Source organism: Dermacentor albipictus, chromosome 4 (genome assembly GCF_038994185.2).
Source record: "Dermacentor albipictus isolate Rhodes 1998 colony chromosome 4, USDA_Dalb.pri_finalv2, whole genome shotgun sequence".
Classification (NCBI taxonomy): domain Eukaryota; kingdom Metazoa; phylum Arthropoda; class Arachnida; order Ixodida; family Ixodidae; genus Dermacentor; species Dermacentor albipictus.
In genome coordinates, this window is record NC_091824.1 from 141,959,858 (window position 1) to 141,972,532 (window position 12,675).

Below are 12,675 nucleotides of genomic sequence, written 5' to 3' on the forward strand. Positions count from 1 at the left end.
AATAGTTGCTTTAGATGCCTGACGGTCGCCGACTAAACAGAGCGCGAGAAAATATATTTCTGAGCAAGCAACAAAAGATTTCGAATGTCACCGAAGTACACAAAAAATATGAAACTTCTGAGTGGCCGCAGAAGCCGGCATTATACAAAAGAATGCCGGATTGACTATACCGTCAGGTGTTTGGGTACGCACTGAACGCGCGACTCGCATTCTACCAAACCGAACCTTCTGGGACCCTTTGTTATTTATTGATGTTTACAAAGCCATAAAACATAAAGGTAACCAAACGAAAGAAATAGCCCAATTTTCTCACGGTCAAGGCTGGTAGCCTCGAATCGGGAGATCCCTAAACGATGCTGTGAATACTACGGGAACTGTTCACACTATAGCAGCTTCTCACCTAATTTTAGGGCAGACAGCTTTTGCGTGCTCCCGTGTACGGCGCATTGCCCTTCGCATGATTAGTACATGCAATCTTTCACATGGCTTAACTCCGAGTGTGGGATTGGAAATTAAGCTTAGCACTTGCTTAAAGCCGCGCACACATTCAGCATTGACGTGGTTTGGCACTGCATTCAAGGACTAAAAAAGATAAAAACAATAAGCAATGACCTGAAAAGAACAGCAATCTGCCCGTTAATACCTTCCCTCTGTAAAAAGTCCTGAAATGATCAATATTTTGTTGCACTTTTTGAATTTAGTTCATCCAATAGAAGGCGAACTGGAGCACACCCGCTCGGGCACTCACTTCTTCATCCATAGTGAATGCGTTGATATTTTCTAAACACGGACGTTCACCAATGCCCACGCGTTTCGCATAGAGATGGCCGACGCCGCAGCCTGGGGCTATTTTGACGTAAAGCCAACTACCAGCCACACCCTATGCCACTTCCAGCAGTACTGTAAGTAGGGATGACGCCAATTCTCCGCTGTGTTTAATTAATATCAAAATCAAATGAACTTGCAGGATATTCATACACTTCCGATTTGCTGGCCAATTTAAGCACATAGTGCTTGTCCGCCGGCCAGACAGCACGGTTTAACGCAACTACAGGCTAACTCATATCAGTTCATAAATCTTTTCAATATACAACAGGTACACTGATATATGGGAATTCTTCAAAACGCACTTCCGTAAATAAGAAAAGAAAAATTAGACATGATTGCAGCGCTCGCAGATAATAGGCCGCAACGTTGTACAAACTGTATACAATATTCATAGGCACAAATAATAACACACAATTGCTCGTAAACTACAATTTCTTGTCAAAAACTAAAAGAAATACTAAAGAAAAAGAAGAGAATTCGAGTAACATAGTAACAGTCATCGCAGTGGGACTAATCATCACATCAAAAGGCCACACAAGCACTCTTGTGCTTTCTGCTATTCATCGGCCAGTATGCACAGAGAGAGAAAGAGAAAGGCAAACGGAAAGACAGGGAAGTTAACCAGAGATTATTTCCGCTTGGCTACCCTGTACCGGGGGAGGGTAAAGGGATGCGATAGGTGAGAGAGAGAAAAAGAATAAGAAGGAAAAGCACGCACACAATACAGAACTATTTCTGAGGGCACAGTTACGCAGACTGCGAAGGCGTTCCTAGCGTTACACAGTGTCAACGTCCCATCCTACGTCCCACAGTGTACAATCACAATTTGTCACAAAGTCCGGTGTCCTTTAAATAACGCAGCAGCGCCTTCACAGCGGCTCGCGCTTGTGTTCGCCTCGGCCAGTTTCCAAGGATGTTGGTTTTCGTTATTGGGCGCTTGTCCAGTTGGTCTAGCCTGGCTGAGAGGGCTGTTCTTTGCGGGTTGGAACGAGGGCACTCGCAAAGAAGGTGGGCGATTGTTTCGTTGCATGCTCGCAGAAGTCACAGAGTGGGCTGTTTGCCACTTGCGACCACAAAAGTTTACGGACCACAGGATCTTGGAAAACCTTCGATTTCCGATCAGCCTGTAACAGTAGTCAGTAAAACCGAACATCGCAATGTTGTTCACATATACATGGAAGGGGCTGCAAATTCCGATACTAGACTGCGTTGTGAAGCTGCGCAGATATTCAGCTTTGTCTCATATTTCGTGTTCCGCAAAATCTTGTGGCCGAGTGTACTTCCATATTGTGAACACCTTCCTGTTCTTTTTTGATGAGAAAGCGTCAAATGGTCCATTGAGCGAGAAAACCTGCGTCTGTAGCAGCGAAACGGCACCTATAGATTCCCACTGGCTACGACGCCACGTCATGTGTGCGCCTCGACGCAGCAGAGCGGGTGAAAGCGCACACTTGCTGCTGCTAGAGGGGAGAGGGCATCGCCGCGACGCCACGTCATCATCGCTCTCGGAGGCCTGTGTTATCCACGCGTTCCTTGTCCGCGCAAGCGCTCGCCTGCGTTCAAACTTCGCCTCAGTAATCGCTTTTAATGAAATCAATGTATTAAAACAGAAAAGAAATTCAAAAGAAAAGAAAAAAAAAAACGTTGGCTGTAGTGAGTTTCGAATCCACGATCCCACACTCTGAAGCCGAGCGTCTTACCCACTTGTCTAAACCGTTGGCCAAGAGTCTCAACGAGCCCGCTTGCCCGCGAGGAGTTCATAACCTGAAAGACAGCTCAGCGACGTTTAGTTGTAGATTAATGCTTTCGCGTTCACAAATTATAAGTGCTTAGGTGTCCTCGGATATTTTTCTTCGTTCTCTTCTATTTTTCTAACCTCCCTTTACCTCCGTGCAAGGTCGCTAACCAGAAACTCGCATGTGGCTAAGCATCCTGCTTTTTCTCTTTCTGGCTCTCTGTGTATTTTCTAAATATGAATAATTTGCTACAAATATACGCATTTAAAAGCACACTTTAAATGCACATGGCATAACGCATACATGTTACTCAGCACGATTTAAAAAAAAAAGAACACGCGTAGACAACAGCAACTCTTCAGTGCGTACATCGGTGGCATTCGTTACGGCTCAGCGCGTTCAATAAAATGCAAGCGCCGGAATACGGCGCTGACGCCTCGTCTGAAACAGTCAGTGACGATGCACGCGGCGTGTAACTCCACGAGCGGCTCTTCTTGAAGCCGCGACGGGTCGTTATTAGCCGACAGGCCTTGTACAGCGGCTGACGCAAACGCTTGTCTAGACGCGATTTGCAACTCGCGCATGCCCCAGATGCAAATTTCATTGCGCACAAAGGAGCAGTATACATTCACATAGCGATCCATGTTTCTTCGAGATGGAGTCGATACTTGTGCTACGGTTTGCATTAAACACTCGCTCATGTAGGTGAGACCGCTTGTACGGGTATGCATATATATGCTCAACGTCTAGCTACGTGTACGACTGCTTATGTCAGCGCGGCATGCGGTACCACGTGGACAAACAAAAGCACCTTGATTGAAAAAAAAGAGGGGCACCTTGCGACACCGCCTCATTTCATGAAGTAATCCCGCTCTGTTCCTTAAGTTCTGTGCATCACAGCTGGAGGCACATTACCGGAGAAAAAAAAAAAAAAAACTTGGCATAGACTTTTGTACTGTGATAGTCAACGACAATCGATAGCATCCCGCTGCTGAGACGTGTTGTTGCGGATACTTTTTGGTTCACTCATTTCATTAGTTCATGCTATCAAGCGTGGGGACGCTGCGATGTTGCAATGCATCCAGGCTTGCGTAACAAAATACGTTAAAACCCTTGCGAGGACACGGAACGCGCACTGGTATCACGATCGGCCCACTAAGTCGCCACCTATGATTACACGAGCTCCAGGATTGGCCCAGCTTTTGCATAACACTGTTTCTGAGATCGCCTCCGTTTACTCGGCCAGACAGCTGTCCACGCAAAGTTCGATGCGAATAGTCGGCGAAAGCTTCGCTTTAAAGAAAATGCATTGCTCATGACAGCTCATAATTTAATGAAGTAACCAATTGTTCATTAAGCGATATATCACAGATGGAGCCATATTTGAGTAGTAGTGTGAGAGGCATTCCATTTAAGCTACTCATCAATTTGACACCGCAATTTCGCCGAATACACTCTTGAGAGCAGACACGTTGAAACCCTGCGTTTTTTTTTCTCTTAAGCTAATGCATTCTGTAGGTTTTGGTCCGCATGCACGTCCAGCGCTCCTGGGTGACACACATAGCAGCGACGCGAGATGGAATGAATAGTTGAAGCGTACTTCTCAAGAGCTGAATTGCGCTTTTGCAGTTAGCGTGGTCGTATACCGTGACAATTGTGGTCCCCTCGGTGCGCACAATGCGCGCAATAGGTCAATCACTCATCCCTTCCGTCTTCCTGGTTTTTTTTCTTCTTTTTATGGCTTTGCCACTGGTTGCAGTCACCTGATGGCGGCAAGCGCAACAGGTGCTCGTCCGTGCATGAAGTCCGTGTGAGTAGAGTCACGGGAGAAGCGAAACAGGAAGAAGCTTAAGGGTCTGCCTATAGATGCTCGAACTGCTCAACTGCAGACTAGGGGCGAAGAAAAGAAAAAGAGAGCCCATAGGTGTTGCTGTCCTTTTCTCCTGGCAACATGGTGCTGGAGGAGGAGGAGTTCTAGTTACTTGTGTGCTTCAGCGCTTGAAACGTTGAAACGACGTTTTGCTAACAAATTAACTGGGACGCCCATGCATTTCTCCGCAAAGTTCGTGAACTTATATCTCGAAACTGGTGTCATCCTGAAAATTCGTTCCAAGTGGATCCGCGCCTTGGGAACTCCACGGCTAGAATTTGTAAATTGCAATATGGGCCATAATATAGTTAGCTAGAAACTTAATTAGTGAATTTTCATTGATTAGTCCCTTTTGGATCTCAATTTTTTGGAAGTATTGTCCGCCGCTTCGAGTAGACCAGCTAATGAACTAGAATTGTGATATCTGCCCCAGGCAACGTTTAGAGATTTTTGAAAATGTTCGCTGAAATACCCCGTATACATATGGTTGCGATACAGCAGCTGCGTAGGAAACATCCCACACACACATACACACGTATATATATATATATATATATATATATATATATATATATATATATATATATATATATATATATATATATATATAAAAGAACACAATATATATATATATATATATATATATATATATATATTGTGTTCTTTTTTGCCGTTTAGCTTTACGCGCGAAGCCCTCTTTGGCAGTTGGCAAGCGACCAAGAGCCAGAACTTTACAAGCATGGGCTATTTACGCGTGAATGATCGCTTTGTACCGATCCCGAGCTAAAGAAACAAAACTCTGAACCATAACCGAGGAGGCTGTGCATTTGCAGAGTCGCGCTGCACAAGCGGCGCTGCACCAAACAGAAGAAAGGGAACAGAAACGTGACGGGCATGCGCCGACGCCCATCTCCGACTGGACATCACGCCCTCCTGCGGTGAATGTCCGAAGCGGATGTCTGATGCGATGCAGCTCTCGTGACCAGTGTCAGTGAGTGCTCGGCAAGGTCCGAGAGCGAGGGACTGCAATGCTTCATTTGTTTCTTTCAAGCATACTTCAGCGTCAACTCGCTTATAATTTGCTACTTGCTTTGCGCAAAGGAGAAATTAATGCCAGAATTCTTTTTACGCAGTCTCAAAACGGGCACCAATTATACCTGATTGGATGGAACAGCTGCTGAGAGCAAACCAGCGGTGCCGTCACTGATGGGAGAACAAACAAACAAACAAACAAACAAACAAACAAACAAACAAACAAACAAACAAACAAACAAACAAACGAACGAACGAACGAACGAACGAACGAACGAACGAACGAACGAACGAACGAACGAACGAACGAACGAACGAACGAACGAAGAAAGAAACAATCAAACAAATAAATCAAACAATCAAACGAATAAAACAAACAAGCAAGCTAGCAAGAAAACACACAACCAAGCAAGCTAAGGTACTCTGTGGCGCCCATGAACTTGAAGAGCAGTAGTTTAAGAAACCATCTTGTACATAATTACACTATGAAAGGGGGAACCACTTGTACATATGCTGTACGTCATGCACGACTATAACGTCAATGATGACTAAACAACTACGAGGAGGACGAAATCCATGACAACACTGATAACGGCGTTACCACAATGGCGAAGCGTGTGAAGGAAACGAGTTTCATAGAATGTTCAAATGTGGTATGTCCAAGTGTGGTATGTCTGAGTGTGGCATCGCGTCCAAGCTCCTTCGGGAGTGCGAAGTAGAAGCAAGGTAAATGAGGGACAGTATCGGGACTGATCAGGATTACAGCCTGCCTCTCTTTGACACCCATTGTCAATGCTAACATATTACAGCACTGGGAAGGGCTCATAGCCTCCATGTCATAGGCCTCCGACGCGCTTTGCGTCTCCATGAGGATGTGTGAAGGACATGCGAACGCGAAGGCACGGACTTGGGCCTTTCTCTGTGCTTTTCACTGGTTTCTTTTTTTTTTCTGGCTCTCGTCACGTTCATTCAAGCAGAGAACGAACGATCACTTTTCGTCTAAAGCGACTATCTATACATACAACGCCACATTGCGACGAATATGGTGGTCGATCGCTGGACCATCATCATTCGTGTATGTGCCATGAGTCTTAAATATGTTATATTGACGGGCTGTGGCGACCGCTACAAATTAGTTCGTAGAGTATTGTTTCGAGGTCAGCAAATTTCGGACATTTGGGATAGTGCCACAATTGCGTCTTTCACGTGCATTGTCACGGCCAGATGGCGTGGCGTCTCCACGAAGTGTTGCCGTTTTCTTTTACAGGTAACTGAGAGAAGACAATCCTTGCGAAGCTCTAAAGCGATCTTCATGTGAGATCCAGATACAGCTCCGTCAGACATCTACGATGGCGGTCTACACCACGGTCTCCTCCTCCGTAATCCGAAACATCAGGGCCAGCACAATATAATGGCGCTGAACTTCGTATGCGATACGAAAGGCAAGACCTCTCGTATACGAAAGGCAAGACCTTTCGTATACGAAAGGCAAGACCTTTCGTATACGAAAGGCAAGACCTCTGCACAGCTCTCAATCAGCTGGATGGGAAGCCGTTAACCTTGAAGAAGATCTTGGGACCATGGCCTCGCATATCGCAGCTACAAAAGGCCACAAAAGCGCTGCTGCGATATTTAAAAGCGACCGGATTGAGTGAGCGCCTGTGATTCGGACTGAGTGACCGACTGATATGTCCAGTGGACTTTCTCTTCTTTTCATCTTTCCGTCCCCCTTTCCCTTTCCCCAGTGTAGGGTAGCCAACCGGGCTCAGTCCTGGTTAACCTCCCTACCTTCCTTTTATCATTTTCTCTCTCTCTCGTATGCGATCTGTCACATTGAAAGACGTGTTTGCAGACCTGGCAACCGTCCAATATGCCATGAACGGAGAATGAATGAGGTCTTTTTGTGTGTGTGCTTGCATTACATCACTTCCCGCGAATTACCTTTGCTTTGTGTTTTGATGTTTCCAATGCATTGTTATTGTTTTCTAGTACAACGCAGAAACCAGCTCTGTACTATACAGTGAGGAAATTTCCCCTGTTTATCTTAATTTCAATAAAATTTTAGCACAGACGTATTTGCGGAGACCCGAATGTTCCACCAAGGAATGACGACCGAACCTTACGGCGCACATATTCAGGCAGAGGTTTATGGCGTCGGCATTCGTTTCCCTGTTTACCGCCGTTCTTGACGGACGCGTACACGTTCCTTGCCTGTAGGTCTCGGTGATGCAGCCCTTATAGACAAGCGTTGCGTGTTCTAAACAACCAGGTGCCTGAAGGACCTTCTTTCCTCTCACACGCCGAAATCGTGCCGCCCAGTAAACTTGACTCGGCGGCACGCAATGCGGAGAGACGGCGGTGGCGTGGCAAAACGACGCCAACTCGAGCGGTCGCATCACGGCGGACCCGTCGCCATCTCATTAGCTCCAGCGACGCGCAGCGTGCAGCCGGCCAGACGTCCCGTTGTGGCTCGAGAGCCGTTCTCTTCTGCTCAACGTCTGTCTCTTGTCTGGCAGCGCCTTTTGAAACTCGTGGGGCAAAGTGCGCGGTCGACCGGGGGTCATTCTCTGATGGCTCTTCCATGCAGACGCGTGACGATGTTCGCTTGAGTGGCACGGTGGCAGGCGGGTTTGTTATTCGTCCTCCTAAGGTCGCTAGTGGCCAAGAAATGCATACGGGAAAAAACAGACATTGTGTTGCTGTTGTTGTTGCTGCTGATGATGATGTTGATGACACCGTCATCGTCGTTAAATACTTCTTCTCTTCGGGCTGGTGGCGTAATTTCCGAAAAAAAAAAAGAAGTCTCGAGAATGATGGCTGCTTACTAGCTGTGAGAGCACGCGAAGCTTTGCTACTAAAGCGCCATCGATATCTGAAAGGCCTCAAGTGTCCCTCGAGATTCTTTTTTAGGTAGTTTCGAAGCAAATGAAGGCGCATTGGAGTGGAGGAATCATGAATGCATGTAGTGGTACCTGTGTCTAAATGAAGCAAGAACGAGAAAAGTAGCGCGCTGTAAAAATGTTCATGGTTATATTGCGTTCAGTTTTACAAACACGGTATTAAGGAAGGACAGGACGTGGTCGGACGTAGCGCACGGATGTAGGATGAACGTTCACCAACAAGCCCCCTTCATTGCTGTACTAAGCTGTAAAAATGAAATGAACGAAAACAAAAGATGTATACGAATGACGATCGCGGTGGTATGCTCGCACGACTGAGTGACTTTATATATATATATATATATATATATATATATATATATATATATATATATATATATATATATATATATATATATATATATATATATATATATATATATATATATATATATATATATATATATATATATATATATATATATATATATATATATATATATATAGAAATATCGTCGATTGCCGCAACGTTATCATTGAAAAGTTTATTCAGTTCTTAAAAACACCTGTTTACTGTGTCGACGTTTCGGCATAAATTTTACCAGTACCTCAAGAATATTAAGCCAAAGCGCGGACCGTACCATTAACAACTTTAGCAGTGAGGTTAATGCTGCCACGACGTACATGTGGGTGAAAATAAAGGACGGCGAATTTGAAGACGAAATAGGGAGCCCGCTATATACTGTTAAAAAGAGACTGTCATTAACAATTTGCGGACGGAGGACCAGTCGCAACAGAAAAAAAAATAATAATATAGTCAATCGTTCGTGTTTGGTTTTTCGTTTGTTTGTTCATTGCAAAAAGATAGGAAAGTGACTAAATGAAAAACCATAGTGACGACAGGGAATTCAGTACAGCGCGCAATTGTTAGGAAGATGAAAGGAACAGCAATAGACGAAATACGAAAAACGCGGACTGACCCCCAAACATTGTCCACTGGTGTGGTAGTCGATACTATCAGATGCATTGAACAGCTGCTAGAAAGGTAGCGAGTTGTTGTGCGAAGCCTTGAATCTGGGTGTGATCAGTCGAGTCGTGACCATGGCTAAGCCTGCGGGACATGCGGAAGAATACATGTTTGGTTTGCGTCGGACTTGTGTAACAGCGATGTTGTAATGCAATTGAGCGATCTTGTGTGTCAACCTTCGCAGTCCCATTAACTGCAAGGCGGGCAAGGCATTTTTTTTTAAGTCAGAAAGGCTAATGATGATTTTGCTGCGGAGTCGAAACTTAGCCACAGATATGTATAGTCTGCGGTGGCTGAGTCTGTGGCTGAGTTCATGCGTGGTTGTGCGAGTGTGTGTGTGTGCATGTGAGCGCGCCTGCGTGAACTTCAGCCGAAATGTGTAGTCGGCAGTCTTTCTAGACGAAAGCAGGCAACCTGATGATCAGGTGTCTGTGACAAAATTCAAATATAAACTGTAATGCTCGTCCACAGTAATGAGTAACTTCTCTCTATGGCAATCATTGCGGTGGTCGGCGCGTCATATATTCGTAAATATATGAAAATAGAATGATTTTGTGCGCTCGAAAGAGCCCAGATGTTGTCTTTGCGTAAATTGGTAACACAACACAATGTATCGCAAAAATCTGTATAACTGGAATGTGGACCTTAACATTATACCACAGAGAGAACGCGCGGCAGTCCCATAGCAGCAAAATTGTCATGAAAATATAGTAACGTTCTCGTGCGTTATTAGTTTGCTTTTCATATAAAGCTTGGGCAAAATCAACTTTCGAAAAAAAGAAACGAGAACACAAGCTTTTACAAGCTTGTATAAATTGTGTTTACAAACACAAGCTTATACCTGACGTATTCAAAAATGAACACAAATTTTCTCTTGTGACCTGCACCACATAAGACGGAAAGTGGTAAGGCTGGACCGCAGTCACCTGTTTTGTGCTTATGCAACCAACGTCCTTTAGCTAACAGGCGGTAACTGCTCGACCCTGACAGTGACGTCAAGCGAGAAAACCGACAGCATATGCATTGTAATGGGCACGGCGGCGCCAGTAAGAGCGATCGCCACTATTTCAACGCGTGGTTTTGATTTTGAGAGCATTCTTATGACGTTATCCCAGTCAGCACGAGCAGGCCTTCTCCCAACTAACTGCTACGTCGGGCGATAATGTTCAGGCAGCACTGCCCCTTCTATCACCTGTTATGTAACTTGCGCCACACCGTTACGACTGTTTCACGTATGAATGCACACTTTCTGACAGACAGGCAAACCCAGCGAGAAAAGAACTCGCGTTCTCTGAGCGTTCGGCATCGACACCAATCGATCCAGTGTGGCTACAAAACCTGGCCGAAGCCAAAGAAAATGTGACCCGACCGACCACCAACAAAGCTCTGATGTAACACCCGAGGCCGCCAACTTGTGAAAAGAAAAAAAAAAAGAAGCCAAATAAGTAACCCTCCAGCGACCCCGGTTCAGTTCACTGCGCATGCCACGGAATGCCACACGAAAACACGCCACCTTGCGGAGTTTCGCGGCCACAGCCGGGGCGGCCCGATGCACCCTTTGCGGGAACGCCGTGGGGAGACGACTGCGAAAAAGCAATGATCGGTTCGTGCTGTGGGCGGCACACGCGCTCTCGGAGGACAAGACAGCAGGCGCGCTCAGGGACACAAGCACGTAAACGAAGTCGAGAGAAGGCACAAAACAAACGCTGAGGAAAACGACTCGTCGCCGCTCGGGCCCGCGGGTATACGTACACGTCGGCCCAGACTCGGCGTGGGACGAGCGACTCACTTTCGTGAGCCGTTGAACTTGTTTCTCTTTTCCCCGTCGGAACGACGCGCATGATTGACTCGCTTTTGTGGCACGCGGAAACGGAGCGCGCGAGGGAGGCGGCGGGACGCGAGCGCGGTGACTTCGACTCGGTTATGCGTCTGGGTTACATCAAGATGACGCGCAGCACCTGCCCTACTGAACATCTCCGTCTGCGCGAAGCGTTCGGCTACGCTGATGGGCACAGACTGTCATTCCTCTTCACTGCGTCCTCATCTAAATACTCGGAGGTCCTCATGCTACATCTCAGCGACTAGAATGCGATGGCACCGTTACATCCTATCATTCGATGATTGTTCATCGACATCCGCGTTAACTTCCCCACCCTCCCATGGTCATCCGTGAACTATTACGAGCTTATCACTGGTCCACTGATGCTGCCTATACCAACTCCCTTGCGACTTCGACTTAGTCGCATTGCATACCTAATCCTCAGGCATATTGCATTCTGCTGGCTGTGTTTACTCGCGATGCATCACATATATAGACCACAGTGATCCAGAGTGGTTCGCACCACAGGCGATATAAGTCCACCAGTGAAGTAACAGCGCGCCGAATCGCAGTCGTCGTGCTTGCATTCTTGGTGACTTTGTTGCACTAGAACTCTTGGGAAGACACATGTCGTACTGTCGTATAGGATAGGCTTAACCAAGGCTTCGATTGCACCGCCTGCTTTGCGTCATCGTAACGAAACCAGTTACTATATATCCTGTACAATGTTGTTACATTAAAACGCGTAATCGACGATATTCCACGTTGAGGAGCCTCAGTAGTCTGATTGCATTAGGCTGCGAATGTGGGTTGCTGTCCATTACGCCCAGAGACACGTGCATTCAGTTGGAGCGTCTGTACCAGCTACCGTATAACTGTCGTGGCTAGTAAAAGATGAGCTTTGCACATTCGTACGCTATTTCTGACACACCTGAGGAGGGTGAGCGCCTGACATTGCATGCAACACGAAAAGCCGCACAAAAGTGCCGGCTAGACGTGCGTCGTGGACTTAATGACATTAAAAGGGGATGTTTCGCGGCCATTCCTATCGGGCAGGTTCACTATTGACTTAAGGTAGACAGGAGGGTATACAGCGGCAATTAGCAAAGTGCAGGAGAACTTAGGGAAGATAATTTACCACCTGTCACAAAGCAGCAGAACGCTGCAAAGGAGAATGAGATTTGATTTTGACTGTCTCAATTTTTTTTCTCTGATATGCACAAGACGCAAGACGTACCTCCCCAATGCATGGAATAAACGCAGGCACAGCTGCGTGGAAGAGTTGATGGCACGAAGAACGAAAGCCAGCGTTCCCCTCGTTCAGTTGTATACCTGTTTCAGCAGTTTTTCTCCACGCGCACAAATCTGACCAACTACAAAACTCACCAAAGCTTGCCACGACAAGGAAATGTTCAGAAAAGGTGTTACGCGTAACGGCTGTCCGCAGATTCCCACGCTGTCGCCTGTTGACGAGTGCGCAGTTA

General features: G+C 46.2%; 1 protein-coding gene across 6 annotated transcripts in view; it reads right to left on the reverse strand.

Annotated features, from left to right (window-relative positions):
• The window catches only part of LOC135915433 (isatin hydrolase-like), a 358,063-nt gene that overhangs the window by 13,160 nt on the left and 332,228 nt on the right, over positions 1 to 12,675 (reverse strand). The window lies entirely within an intron of this gene.